Source organism: Hippichthys cyanospilos, chromosome 20 (assembly GCF_059441005.1).
Source record: "Hippichthys cyanospilos isolate Australia breed blue-spotted pipefish chromosome 20, RoL_Hcya_1.0, whole genome shotgun sequence".
Classification (NCBI taxonomy): domain Eukaryota; kingdom Metazoa; phylum Chordata; class Actinopteri; order Syngnathiformes; family Syngnathidae; genus Hippichthys; species Hippichthys cyanospilos.
This window is the reverse complement of record NC_142388.1, coordinates 12,800,036-12,816,097: the sequence shown is the minus strand read 5'-3', so window position 1 is coordinate 12,816,097 and position 16,062 is coordinate 12,800,036. Positions and strand designations below refer to the sequence as shown.

Here is a 16,062-nt window from a genome sequence, read left to right as displayed (position 1 = left end):
ACATTATCTTAAAGTTATGCAGGATTTTGGTCCTATTTCTGTTTTGTAGACTATGATTTTTAAAGCCAAACAGCTTCTTCTAGAGGAGAAGTCAGGGACCCCTTTTTGGAAAGCAAATTTTCCAAGCACTCCCATTGCAAATGGAAACAAACAAAAAAAAATGATAATAAAGTGACACTGTGTAAGATTTAGACAGTTGTTCATTCAAAATGAATAAATTAATATACATTTCAAAAACTTAGAAATAAATGTATTCTTAACAACCAACAGTATGTTTTAAATATAATCTTAGTTCAAATTATCATTGGATTATATGCCATGGGGGGTGGCACTCCTCCGTTGGTTGCCATGTCTGTTAGAGCTACAGACAGCCGGAGGAGTGTTAACTGCTGCATTTACCGTAGTGCCCGTAAAGCTCCCACAGGTGCATGCGAAAAATTGCACATACATCCTTTAAGCCAAACATAAGTCCCCTTTTTATTCACCAACAGATTTAATGTGACGAGTATACTTGTTACTTTTCAATCATACCAAAACCTACAAAATAAATATTGCAAATTGCATGCTTCCTCATCATAAATTGGGTCAATTTTCCAGGTCATTGCCGAATATTTAGTATCTAAATAATTAAGGTCTTTGATGATGTGACAAACTTCAAAATGATTACATTTTCAAAAATATAGTAAACCGGTTGAACTGATTGCTGTATTGAAGAGTCATGAATACATTCACAATTTAATAAAAAAAATAAAATAACTATTACTAACCCAAATTATTATACAGACCCTCTGCAGTCAGGCCTCAGACCTCCGCGAGGGTCCGCAGACCCTACTTTGAGAACCACTGTTCAAAGGAGCTGTCAGATAGACAAGATCTTTTATAAATATCCTGCTTAGCTTCACAAACAAACAATCCTTGCAACTTTACAGTGTTTGGTGGCCACTTTGATGTCCAACATGCAGCGATAGCATCCGCAGCCCAGTTCGGCGACATTGTCCTCATGCACGGTGTGTGTGTGTGTGTGTGTGTGTGTGTGTGTGGGGGGGGGGGGGGGGGGGGGTCAATGCATGGATCCACATTTCAGTGTCATCCTGTAGCTTTCCCTGGCCACATCCCACTGAGACTGACTGGCCACCTCCATGACCGTCAGATTTAGGATCTTCGTTTCAGTTTCATAAAGCTTCTTCACCATGCACTGTTACATCCAGAGTACTCCATAGGTTCTGAGTGTCATCCAGGGTGTCCGGGCCTGGGCCAATTCTGCAAAGCACTCCCAGGAGGACAAGAGGCCACATCAGCGCCATTTCCACATAATCAAAAAAAAACAACCATACACTGATATCAACAACTTGCCTTTTATAATACAACTTTAAAAGTTATCAATCAGCAACGTGTTTACTATCAAATGAAAACACTTAGACAATTTTTGCCAAATATAACCTGAATGGTTCAGCAGAAGACCATGGATCGCTTGCAAAAGCTCATGTCTCACCAAAACAGTTTATGCATGTCTCAAAGCTAAATAACTTAAACAAAAACAGTGATTAGTCAGGGAACCCAAAATGTATTTTCTTTTGGCATTATGTAAGCATAGCAAGTATAACAATCAGGAAGTGCAGCTTCCAAAATTTGACATCTCATCAAGTAAAACAATCAGGAAGTAAGTGCAGCTTCCAAAATTTGACATCATGAATAACATGAAGAACTCATTGCCAATGAAATAGTAATCATTTTCATTCACATAAAAAGTAACTTTCACAAAGTACAGTGGTGTCCTAAAGTAAACTCTATTCAGTTTCGTCGAAATGTAAGAAAGTTAAATACGAACAGACAAAAAAAGAAGTAGGTAAAACTTTATCAAACCCATAGTACTGCAATATTAATCGAAAAATTCATATATAGCATTCAACTGTTCATGGAATTATGTTACTGACTAATTTGACTTACGAACATGTACTGGTCAATTTGTGTCATTACAGTGGACTGAGCTACTGCTTACCAGAAGGTTTAGTCCAGTGGTGTCAAACTAATTTTTATTTTGGGCCGCATTGTAGTGATAGTTTCTGTCAGAGGGCCGGAATGACTGTGAATTCAAATACATTTTAAGTGTGTTGATCACACATTTACCAAGATTTGATATCAGAAGCCGGCAAAAACTGTTCAAAAGAGATTTGAAGAATAAGAAAATGTTTGTTTGTCTTCCCCCAAATTTTTAAAAGTTAAAGACAACTTGCAATTTTGGTATTTTAGTCAGAAACCTGAAGTCACATCAGCATTTCAAGGGCCACAAAAAGTGAGGTGGCGGGCCGGATCTGGCCCCCGGGCCTTGACTTTGACACCTATGGTTTAGTCTAATGAACGCGCCAGATATGGAGAGGGTAATTAAAACGACAATAAACAAACAAATAAATAAATAAATAAATAAATAAATAAATAAATAAATAAATAAATACAAAGCAAAGCAAAAAAGTTCTTGCACGACCGACTGCAATTTGAATGGTCCTTGTCCCTTTAGGGTCTCCGTCACTGAGTCGCGGAAAATCAAAAGAAAGCAAACTTTCGACAGTTGACTCTGGTGCTATGTTCAAAAACCACTCACCGAGAACACCTTAAACAGCCACACATGTACTCAATTCGTTGTCACAGACAACGCCGACTACTAAATTAACACATTGAATTTCCATTAGATACCTTCGTGAAAGCAGTTTATAATTTATTAATACAGTCGCTTGTGTCACATTTTAAATGAGGTACTAATTGGACCGAGCAAAATAAGTTGCTTATGTGCAAGATATGCGTTGACACATTTCACGCTATTGAACTGTCAAAAAAGATAGCAAACAATACATAGCAAATAACCGACCACCAGATTGACTGGCAAATACTGTAAATTTGTTATTATTAATTCCTGAGTAGAAAAAAATACAATTCATTTTCAGGGAAAGATCTCTCGATTTTTCACACGGAAACACAAACACATGACAAAATAAAGTCAGAATTCCTTACCTGCTCAACTTTTCCGAAGAAGGTGGACAAAACATAAAGCAGTACCCTGAGTTCACGTGTAATATTTTTCAATTCAGTGCTCGCACTTAGTTAGGTGCGTTTGGGTTTGGGAATGGTCGCTCGTTTGTGTGAGCCCTGCGATTGGTTGACCACCGGTCTAAATTTGTCATCTTGAATGACAAATTTAGAATGTGTCTTTTAGAATGACACATTTAGATTGTATCTTTTAGAATGACAAATTTAGAATTAGTCTTTTAGAATGGCAAATTTTGAATTTGTCTTTTAGAATGACAAATCTAGTTTGTCATTCTATATGACATTCTAAATTTGTCATTCAGAATGACAAATTCTTATTACCAATTATGTTGGTTTGAGTATTATAAAAATAATGCAATAGTAGTGTAATGCCTTACAATACGAACACAAATATATTATAGTGTAACTAATTACTTTGAAATGACAGTAATAAGTAATAAATAATGCATTACAGTTTTGAAGTAACTTGCCCAACATTGGTGCAGAAAACACGTTGCCCTATCCAATATGGCAGCCGAGTTGACGTCCGATTTGGTGCTTAAGGCCTCACCTATTCAAGAATGTAGTAAACAGTGCGCAGCTGCCAGCCCACCACAGCGTGGTGTGTTTCCTGCGAAGTGTACTGGATACTCCAGTGGTTGTTTCTGACAACCACTTTCCTGGAGAGCGACGTAGAGTTTCCACATCAGCTCATCCTGGTTTGGCTTTACGAATGTGAGTATGTCCGTTGACTGTTAAAGTATACATCACACATTGCCTTGCAGCCCAGCTGTTTGGCTGGAGATGTCCGCGCCACTAAGCTAACTTTGCACATTCGCTAGCATTATCAACGAAACATTTCGTGACCGTTTTGGATCATCTAATGAAAAACGAAGCGGATTCCACGATCGTCTAAGTTAGCTCAAATAAGAAACGCTTTAAGACACTGAATTAGATCCAGCTGTGATTTAAAATGTTGATCAAATAAAATTGAATGAAAGACGTCATCTGTGCCCCCAATGTCGTGCTGAGTATAAAGTGTGTTCAACCTGTCTATATAGTACTGTACAGTGCTGTCAAATACATATTACATTAGTAAACCTCGAATGCTACATTTGCATGCCAATTCTTGTTTAAAAAAAAAAAATCTGGGAAAGCGTCCCTTCTTAAATAAATTATCCATCCATCCATTTTCTAGAGCCGCTTATCCTCACTAGTATCGCTGGCCTGCTGATGCCTATCCCAGCTGACTATGGGCAATAAGTGGGGAACACCCTGAACTGGTTGCAAGCCAACTGCAGGCACACAGAGACGAACAAGCATTCACTCATCTAAACACACCTTATTTAGTAGGTCCAATACACCTGCAGTGCATGTTTTTGAGGTCCGGTATCCTGCATGTTTTTAAACCCTCTCTCTTAAAGGCACCTGGTTCAAATGATTAGGATAATTTTCCATCTCATGCAGACCTTTGATCTAACGATCTAATTATTTTAATTGCTTGTGTTGGGGAGAGAAAACCAGAAAACATACAGGATACCAGCTCTCAAGGACTGGAGTTTGACACATATGGTGTACACTAGGGCTGCACAATTATTCGAATTTTAATCGCGATCATGATACTGGCTGCCATGATTAATTAAGCGGATCCTTGGCTATATTAACATTTAAAAAGTCAAGCACTTTTTTTTTTGATTAACAGTCAAAACAAGCACTTTGTCAACCTACCACCAGGGGGCAATGTTTCCCACATGTCTGCATGACAAAAGCCTCAGCTTTTTTTACTCTAATATATTAGTTACCTGTGTGAGATGGCATTGAGTTTTCTCATGTATACAGTGCTGGCTGTCAATTGAGTCCAATTTTGAAAATTTTGTGACAGAGTAATTTGATATGTTTTTCACTTTTTGTAGAAATATAACAAATGTACATTATTTGAACGTCAAATTTGTTTATTGTTAAAAAAAATAATACATCAATTAACTAAGATGCAACAATATTTGTGTGAGGTAAACATGCCCACTTTAATTTTAATTAACAACAGTTGGAATATTTTTTTTTCCAATTTATCCAGAGTTAATTGTTGAAAATAATGCAATTAATTACAATTAAAAAAAATAACGACTGACATCTATCTTAAAGTCAAGTAATATCGTTTTTGTATTGATTTAAAGTCCAAGACAGGACTTAGTCCTTTCCGTTCCCCTTACCACATATTTTTGAAATTTGGAAGGAAGCTGGAGGTCCCATGTATGCATGGGAAGGACTTGCAAACACTTTGCAGGAAGGCCTAAACTCAAATTCCAACCAGGTTAAATATGTCGCCCCCAAACAGCGGATACAGACAATGCACCCTGTATGAAGAGTAAATTCTCGAACAGCGAGTGAAAAAAGAAGAAAAAAAACACTTTTTTCTGTTTTTAATCTAATAGCAGAAATTCTGTGACTTGTTGAATTGTTTCTCTCACAAGCATTAGTGCGCTAATCCCCTTCTTATAGCTTATTTCGACATTATATGAACAGTGAAGCACACTGAAAGCTCTGTGTGAATGGGTCAGTGGACTTGAAGATATTGTTGAACATTGAAAAACACAGCTTTAGTGTTGAATTGCTTGTTAAGCACCCCCTCCACAAACACACGCACATACACACACGCATATACACACACGCACACACACACACACACACACACACACACACACACACACACACACACACACACACACACACACACACACAGATTTTTCTTGGGCATATGCAACTGCAGTTACACCGATAATGTCAGTGACAATAATTTCAGTAACTCAGGACTCTTTTTTTTTTTTTTTTTTTACTCCTCTTAAATTAAACAACAAACTAAAAATTTACAAAGGGCTAAGTAACCAGATTAAAGAATCTTTTAACATCGACTGTCAAATAAGTTTAAAAAAATAACCTTTCATAAGACAACACTTGAGTGTCAATTGTCTCTCGGTCAAGTAGAGAAGATTTGACCGAAAGTTCATTCAGATTGCTCACCGTAATACTGTGTGTGTGTGTGTGTACATATACTGTATATATGTATATGTACAACTCATTTCACCCAAGCAAAAAATGCATCACATTATGTGAATACTTTTTGGTGGGTTCTTATTTTTAAAAATACTAACCACTTGGGGGCAGTGTTGTGAAAGCTATGCCACAACAGTAGTTCTGTTTATCCATATATTGCTGTCAAAACCGTTGTAATTTCCTATTTACTATTATCATTTGGTGACTGGTAAATCAAAATTAAGCAGTAAAAAAAGTCAAGACACATTTTCACACCACCCGTATGTTTTTCTGAGCAGCTTACACTTAATAGGTATGCATTTTCTAATACTGTATGTAGATAAATGTATTGCCATCAAAACCGTTTTAAAAACTTGGATGAGGTGTAAGCAAGCTGATCTTTGCATGCAAGTAAAAATGTATAACCTCAACTATAAATTACATCAGCTCTGTGTTGACTTAATGATTCCACAACTTTTCCACTTCAAGATTCAAAAATCAAGAATGCAAGCTTATAACACTTTTTTTTAAATTCTATTGTATTTCACATGAAGTAAATGACTTTTGCATTCAGTGAATATGTATTGAGGACATTGCTTACAGCGGTAAGTTGTTTGACTGTGATATTGTATTTTTAGAGATGTGACTCTCACTGCATTTGGTTTTGTGCCCTTAGCAGTGCTTTTGCCTCTTCCTGCTCATTGTGTTGCAAAGACTAAACTGATCCTCGCAGCTGCTGTCTATAATTCAAACAGCATTGTGCTGCAAATCTTTGATGTTGACCTAAAAAACCAGGGCAAGGGCTCTGTGGCACCAGCGTGCCTAATTTCCGTCTAACTATGTTGAGACTTGAAACTGTTATAGTGTATGATTCTTTTGGTGCTGACAGGTTAGCTGGCTGGAGCCACTTAGAACTTAAAAATGTTGAAGCAGATCTTTATGCTATCAGAGCTGTTAGGGATATGGCTTTAACTACAGTATATCAGAGATAAATCTTTTGTTTTCAGCAGCAATAAATCCTATCCAGAACTCCAATTTCAACATTTTACTCTTGCCTAAGAGCCTTGGCTAACCTCAAAGGTGTTTTGAGAGAGTGTGTGTGTGTGTGTGTGTGTGTGTGTGTGTGTGTGTGTGTGTGTGTGTGTGTGTGTGTGTGTGCGCGTGCGCATCACAGTGTCTAAAGCTGATTTGGTGAGACAGAAAATCCATCAGTTTTCAAATAACTTAACCTGCTACAAATCAGAATTTGTCTGGTACCATCTTTACCCTATCTGCTATATGTCCCTGGGCTTTTTTTTTTCCCCTAATCAAAATGGCAGGTCTCTAAACCTCCATCCAAAGGGGAGATCCGCTAAATTGTCCTGATCCATGTTTGCATGTAGGAATCATTAACTGGAGATTTACGTCGTCCCTATTTCTCACCACCGATGCAGGTGACGGTAATTGTTTAGAACCACTGATTTAGATCATTTCAATTGCAATAGCAAACCTTTTGGTTAAAATCTGTCATAAAAAGAGGTAAAAGAGAACAATATGACTATTAAAACAGAAAAAGTGACAGCAACTCAGTTGTAAAAAACAAAAGAAAAAACAAAATATAAACATTCGGCTAATGTAAACACCCACGGAATAATAGTCTTACTCGGTCTCACATACTTTTACAATTGATCATTCTATCCAATATTACATCAATTTAGTGAGTGATCGTTTTCCAACTCAAAAGCAGATGTTTGTGAATGTCTTGTTTTCAATTAAAAGATTAAAAACTACAAGCATAGTATAATTAGTGCTGAGAGGCTAAAATCAGAAGATTTACACAACTGAAGTAATAGCTCTAAAGAATTACTCAATCTCGATGAGATGAAAACACAAGTTGTCTTCATTTTCTGTAGGACCATGTCTAAAAAGAATAAAAGACTGAAGTTTTACCCTACACACCTCTGACTGAGTACATTTGGTTTGGTTCACGAGTGCAGGACATTCAGGTTGTGCAGCAAATGAGTCAAATGCAATTTGATAGGTACAGAACTCCAAGGTCAGTCCGCAGCAAGAAACCTGTGTTTCTGGGAGGAAAGGGGCTTATTGCACCCTCACTCAGGCAACATTCCTCTGTTTGTACAACACATCCTAATGAGGCTGCTCTCCGTGGGGGGAACAGGCAATGTCTTTGGGGATTTATCTGAAGAGTTAAACAAGCAAGGAAGGATCTAGTGAATCAACCTGCTCACTTAGACTCTTGTTCTCTCTCACAAACATAAATCACAACTGATGAAGCGAGGCAAGTAAAGCTCCTAAATGGCTACACACAAAGGGTTAGTGCTCACAGTGTTAATCAGACTATTAAAGTAAGCTTTGGTAGATTATACAGTGATCCCTTGGCACTTCGCACCTCACCTATCGCGCTTTAAGTGCATCGCAGATTTTTTTGGGGGGGGAGAGCTATATTGCGGAGAGACAAGCTGTGAAGGTTCCCTGCATGCCAAACAGGCGAGTTAACTGTAAATGGACATGCCACAGGCACTCCTCAGATGTTGAATCACTGCAGTACATATATTTACTTAAAGTCTAAATTATTAAACCTTTTAGAGTAACTTTACTGTTATCCCTTTCCGTTTCTGCTCTGGAGTGGCTTTCATATCAGGATTTTTGTCATATTATGAATCGTGTTTTACATGTAAATGATTCCAAGCGCTTCAAAAACACCACAATAAATGTTACAATACACAACCTTTTGAGTGAGGTGATGTTCCAAAGTAAAAGGGGCGGCAGAGGAGAAGAGCAAACAGCAGAAAAAGAAGACTTTATGACAGGAAAATAGCATTTCCTTCATTTCAGGCGTTGTAGTCATATCTCAAGCTTCCTTCTCTTGTTCAGGTTGTTCATAGTAAGCTCCTGTATTACGCAAAGCGGGATAATGTCCAACTTCTACTACAGTAAAACTCTACAACAAAACATGCATGTGCAAAAATACCCCCGAGTGTAAAAAATATCCATGCATTGAAGCCTTTCTGTCTTTCTTACTTCCCAATACAAAGAAAAATCCCCCTGTTGCATAATTCGAAATGTTTTTTCCTGCATTTGCGTTGCGCTGAAATTCACTACAGCAGAAACAAGCCTGCAGCAAAAGTCTCACTATGGTTTATACTTGACGCCCAGGCACACGTTTTGCAGCACTTTATACTCAGAGCGGCTTTCCCCCTCAGTCAGACGATATTTTTCCATACTTTAGGTGGCAGCAAATGGACTCTACAGCATATAAACAGCACTACTCTATAACAGAGGTAGAGAATCCTAGTACTGTAGATTCCAACGATCTAAATTCTTCGAAGCATTTTTTTTTTCACAGACTCCTCATCTCTTCCCAACTTGGTTCTCGCCAGTAGTTGTTTACGGTATTTAAATCACAATATTCCTTTTCAGGAAAATCATAAAGGTGTTTGTACTGGCAAACTTCCACTAAGCAATAGTTTGTCCGCCATGTTTTCAGGTCGTAAAGAAATTCCCGAAGATACGCCTTATAGATTTGGCAATTTCTTTCCTTCTGGCTGCTAACATGATTTTGTTGTAGAGGATTTCTACTGTACTTCTCAACGAGCAGCCATATTAACAGCCGTAGAGTCTCATGTTGCGTTTATATCAAATGGGAATTTTGAGATTTCAAGTTTTGCTTTGTTTTATTTCATTTGGTTTCTTTTATCGGCAAAGTAATTTTCGTAATACAGTGGGCCCCCGTGTTACGAACTTAATCCGTTCAGCGGCTACGCTCGTAACTCGAACTGCTCGTATGACGGGCAATCCAAACCTATGTTAATTCGTGAATGCGTGCAAAAACCTTAGGTAAAAACATCACGACTTTATACACATATTAAAAATGAGTAACATAACCTACTGTACAGTTAAATTAAATAACATAAATATACAAAGGAAAAATGACATTTACCTTTGGGGCGACGTGACTTGAGCTGGGTGGAGGCGGAGGGGAGCAGAGACCAACCCGCAGAATTTATTGATTTATTTTCTTAAACGGGAATTTTTCTCAAAACTAGAACATATCACCGGCGATTTTTTTCTCTTTAATCCATAATAGAAGAAGCCTCTCCATTTTGTTGTCGATCGAGGTCCGTCCCCCGGCAAGGAAAGTATTGCCCGTAGAAGATTGCCGAGCGGTTACAGCCATACTCACGAGCCATGCGTGCGCCTCCTTCATATTTTTTTTTTTTTTATTATCTCCTGCTTGGTTTCTATTGCCATCATCCTCTTACTTCTTCCTTTACCACCACTTACAATTTTAGAAGCCATGTCTAACAGATAAAGTTTGCAAAGTCTTCACAACATTCCTTCCTTCCATTTTTCACTCATTTTCTCTCCTTCCTTCCGTCCCAAACAGCTGTGCCATCAAGCTAGATAAAGGCGTTCGGCCAATAGCATATCGGCATTTCTGTGATTGATGTGACGCCGGCCAATAGCATCTCCGTGAGTGAGACCGTGACTGACACCGTGACTGAGACAGTGACTGTGACATTGTAAGAGCAATATCGTTCCACGTTGCCGTGACAAGCTTTAACTACTGAATTTGAAGACGTGGCAAAGCGAAAATATATGAACAAATTCAATAGCCGGCATGTCAGATTGCTCGTAAGGCGAATGGTCTGTGCGTAAGTAGGGGACAAAAAACTCCCAAAATTTTCGTAAAAGAGGGTGTTCGTAAACCGGGGGCCGACTGTATAACGAAAAACCTGGACAGAAGCGACCGTATCTTGGGGTTTCACTGTATTTGATAAATTATAACAGTAAATTTCTTTTTGGTTTTTGTCAGTTTTTTTCGAGTCAATGCGAGTGATGTCACATCTGTTTACAGTTGAAGAACAAAAATGGCAGAAAAAGAAGGATACAAAGTGATGCGCAATAAGAGGCACATGTGGCAAAGTGCTACCTTTGTATTCCTGCCAAATCAGTGCCATCTGAAATAGAATTCTCAACTGCTGGGGCATAGTAACAAAGTCAAGGGCATGCTTGAATTAAAAAAAAAAAAAACAGAAATGCTGCTGTTTTGGAAAAGAACGGTTCATGTGTGGCTTCTGAAAAAGAAATAGAATTTGTGTATTTTAATAAATTCCTTTTGTTTTTTCATTGTTAATATGCATGGTGTCCATAAAGTCTCTATACTATTTCAAAAATTTATTAAAAATGTAATTGATTAGATATTTTATTCAGATTTGTTCTATTGTATTCAGTGTTTATTAAAATATTTTTTTTTACCTCTTTTAATACACTTCTACATGGGCACAATTAGCTGCACAAAGCGCATCAAGAGGGTACTCGATTTCTTGCCATGTTCGCTGTAGCATAGCCTCATCAATTGTGGCAATGGCATCAGTAATTCTTTTAACACACAACACACTAACGCAGTGTGATAAAAACAACTTTAATAAACACGGAATACGATAGAGCAAATCTGAATAAAATATCTAATTGCATTTTTTCTAATATTGCATTTTTGATATTTTTTTTAAATAGTAAAGAGACCTTATGGACACCCTGTATATGCCATAGATTTTTTTTATTTTATTTTTTTTAAATTGCCCAATATAACACAATATGTATGGCAATATGCAATTGATGTATCACAGTATATCATGATACACATTTAAGACAAAATACCCAGCACTTACAGTTACTGTATAAGGTTTAGTCATTTAAGATTTAATGATATATGTGTATTGCAGTAGTATTAATCTTATGGAAAGGATAAATACTTTTCACATTTAAAAAAGTTATGGTATCCAAATATGCATGCAGGAAAATTCCTGGCGCGACTACGTGGTTTTTCACTTTTCGCTAGGGGGTTTCGGTCTCCATTAACCGTGATAAATGAGGGATTACTCTACTTCATAATTTTGATTTTCATCTTTTTGTGAAACTAGTGAAACTATCAGGAACAATGTGAGCTGTACCATAAAGGCTGACCATTGCCATGTCCCAAATGAAAGATTCATGTAGCCCTTATTCAGTTTAAATGTAAACCCATAATTCCGAATAATATCCATCCCTGACAAAACAATAAAATCTAAATGTCCAAGCCAAACTTGCAAGATTTTCCATCTGTGTTTGATATTTGCACAAACTCAACAGACAGTGGGGATGTAAAAGGTCAATTTCAAAGACATTCCATTGATTCTGATCTGTCTTGGGAGTCGGTCCACCTGAAGTGCATTAATTTGTTTTCTCCCACTGTGCCTCTTCCATTTCCTCAGGAAGCCTCCCGCCTTCCTTGGGAAATTTAAAAGTCAGATTGCCTTATTTTATAATGATACCCTGTCAAGTCTATTGACTGCAGGGTGGTGTCACTAATATGCAGCATGTGTTCCTTTTTGTTAACTGCTAGTATATCAAATATACAAACAGTGATAGCTGCAGTGCCCACAGCGGTGAATCGAACAATTGATGATACATCATCAACATACCAGGGAGGCCTATTTTAAATCATCAGGACATTATTTCATCCAGTGGTACATCTACCTACAAAATTAATCCATTCCAGAAGTAATTTATTGATGTGAATCTTTCATAAATAGAGCCGCTTTTTACATAAATAACCAAATCCATTCCAAGCCCCCCAAAATACCCCTAAACCCTTGAAATGAATATTATTAAATTATAAATATGCATCAAAAATGGTAACAAATACATATTAGAATTACATTACTGCATAATAATCAAAATATGTAATGTAAAGAATAAGAAAAAATTTTCGTAAACCCTTTAAATTAATCATATTAATTGTGGAAGTTGAAAATATGAATGCAGTTCACTTGTTTGCCTTGAGATGGGGCTAGTGTGTTTGTGATGCATGCAGAGAGAGATAACTTTTTAGGACAATTAATTAATATGTTTTTATTTTATTTCCAGTGATCCAGGAATCATTTACAAGTCCACAGCAGCAATTTTATATATATATATGTATATATATATATATATATATATATATATATATATATATATATATATATATATATATACAAACATATATATATATATATATATATATATATATATATATATATATATATACAAACATATGTATATATACACAGTCGGCCCCCGGCTTACGAGCACCCTGATTTACGAACAATTCGCCTTACGAGCGTGGATCAGGGAGAATTTTGTCCTCCGCTTACGAGCAAACCTCTCGTCTTGCGAGCATTCCGTCAAACTAGCCATTGAGTATGTAGAAATGTTCTCGCCTAACTGCGTCAATATATTCAGCAGTTGCGTCATCTACAATCATTAATAGATACTTATGGCGGTAACGTGAACGCTATTGGTCTTACAATCTCACACTGACTGTCTCACTCACGGTGTCTAAATATATTACCATTTAAGTGTAGTGTTTGTACAGCTAAAGGGAAAAACAGCTGACATGAAATTAAATGTGCCGATTGCAGGACAAAGAATTGTCATTGGTTTAAATGTGTGTTGTTTTTTTAAATTAATTGTCAATACATTCCAACCGTTTAAAAAAAAAGTGCGAATAATTATCAGTCAGTCACGGAGATGCGAATATGCTATTGGTCGATTAAGGTCACCCGGTCTCACTCACGGAGATGCTATTGGCCGGCGTCACACGTCAATCACAGAAATGCCGATATGCTATTGGCCGAACGCCTTTATCTAGCTTGATGGGACAGGATGGAAGGAAGGAGAGAAAATAAGTGAAAAACGGAATGTTGTGAAGACTTTGCAAACTTTATCTGTTAGACATAGCTTCTAAAATTACTAGCAGCGGTAAAGAAAGAAATAAGAGGATGATGTTTTAGTATCTGCGTGATTTGCACCCTGACTGAAAGAGTTACTGTAACACTGTAAGACCAATAGCATATCTATCGCCGTGTTAACTTTGAGCGTTGGACTTTGCCCCCCTCTGCATACATCCAGCTCAAGTCTCGTCGTTTCAAAGGTAAAAGCTATTTATCCATTGTATATATTATATAATGCAAGTGTACAGCGAATTATGTCACTCAATTTTAATATATGTATACAGAGTGTCGTTTTTACCTAAGGCTTCGGCGCGCGTTGCACGCATTCACGAATTAACATGGGTTTGGATTGCCCGCTATACGAGCAATTCGAGATACGAGCGTAGCCGCTGAACGGATTAAGTTCGTAACCCGGGGGCCCACTGTATATATATATATATATATATATATATATATATATATATATATATATACAAACATATGTGTATATATATATATATATATATATATATATATATATATAAATTGCTGCTGTGGACTTGTAAATGATTCCTGGATCACTGGAAATAAAATAAAAACATATATATACATATATATATATATATATATATATATATATATATATATATATATATATATATATATATATGTATATAATATGATTTTGAGCATGTAAGTTGTTTACTTAAGTTTAGTTTGGGTTTATGTGAAGTACTTCCTTTGTGATGTCATTGCTAAAGTGCTAACGACATGCTAACAAAGCCAGACGTGACAGCCCAAAGCGGTCTTTTACATATGTTTGTACAGTATATATATATATATATATACAGTGGGCCCCCGGGTTACGAACTTAATCCGTTCAGCGGCTACGCTCGTATCTCGAATTGCTCGTATAGCGGGCAATCCAAACCCATGTTAATTCGTGAGTGCGTGCAACGCGCGCAGAAGCCTTAGGTAAAATCATCACGCTGTATACATAAATTAATATTAAGTGACATAATCTACTGTACAGTTGCATTAAATAACAAATACAAAGGATAAATGACTTTTACCTTTGGAAAGACGTGACTTGTGCTGAGATAAGCAGAGATGAGCAGAGATGAATGCTCTAAGTCAATACGGTAAATCAGATATGCTATTGGTCTTACAGTGTCAAAGTAACTTTTTCAGTCAGGGTTTTCTCTACTTCCTTCCATCCCAACCAGCTGTGCCATCAAGCTAGATAAAGGCGTTCGGCCAATAGCATATCGGCACTTCTGTGATTGACGTGTGACACCGGCCAATAGCATCTCCGTGAGTGAGACCGGGTGACCTTAATCGACCAATAGCATATTGGCGTCTCCTTGACTGACTGATAATTATTTGCACTTTTTTTTTAAACGGTTGGAATGTATTGACATCTTATTGATTAAAACACATTTAAATCTGTGACGATTTTTTGTCCTGCAATTGGCACACTTAATTTCATGTCAACTGTTTTTCCCGACGTGAATTGAGCACGGTGGAAGCGGAGAGGTGGTTGTGTGTGTTGCATTTACTAGGCAGCACACTTATGGCTTGTTCGAGCGTCAGTTCACCTTTGGTTACAACTCACAAAATTGCAACGATGACGCTGTCCCAATGCATATCGGGAGATCGCCGACTAACCTGACATGCAATCTTGTCTAGCAACCATTATATGGCGCTGTATCATCACCCGTAATAGGGTGCAGAGATTAACCTCTTGAGTTAATACGGCAACGCATATAGGCTATTGGTCTTACAGTGTTACAGTAACTCTTTCAGTCATGGTGCAAATCACGGAGATACTAAAACATCATCCTCTTATTTCTTCCTTTACCGCTGCTAGTAATTTTAGAAGCTATGTCTAACAGATAAAGTTTGCAAAGTCTTCAAAACATTCCGTTTTTCACTCATTTTGTCTACTTCCTTCCATCCTGTCCCATCAAGCTAGATAAAGGCGTTCGGCCAATAGCATATCGGCATTTCTGTGATTGACGTGTGACGCCGGCCAATAGCATCTCCGTGAGTGAGACCGGGTGACCTTAATCGACCAATAGCATATTGGCATCTCCTTGACTGACTGATAATTATTCGCACTTTTTTTTAAACGGTTGGAATGTATTGACAATTAATTAAAAAAAAAACACACATTTAAACCAATGACAATTCTTTGTCCTGCAATCGGCACATTTAATTTCATGTCAGCTGTTTTTCCCTTTAGCTGTACAAACACTACACTTAAATGGTAATA

At 37.2% G+C, this 16,062-nt stretch overlaps 1 protein-coding gene across 2 annotated transcripts in view; it reads left to right on the top strand.

Moving 5' to 3' along the window:
- Window positions 1–3,628: 3,628 nt before the first annotated feature.
- Window positions 3,629–16,062, top strand: part of disp1 (dispatched homolog 1 (Drosophila)) — a 79,520-nt gene continuing 67,086 nt past the window's right edge. The window contains exon 1 of one of the 2 annotated variants that reach the window (XM_088403538.1): window positions 3,629–3,756. The gene's annotated coding sequence lies outside the window, so the exon portion shown is untranslated. The remainder of the gene's footprint in view (window positions 3,757–16,062) is intronic. The other variant, XM_088403539.1, reaches the window with a different exon arrangement.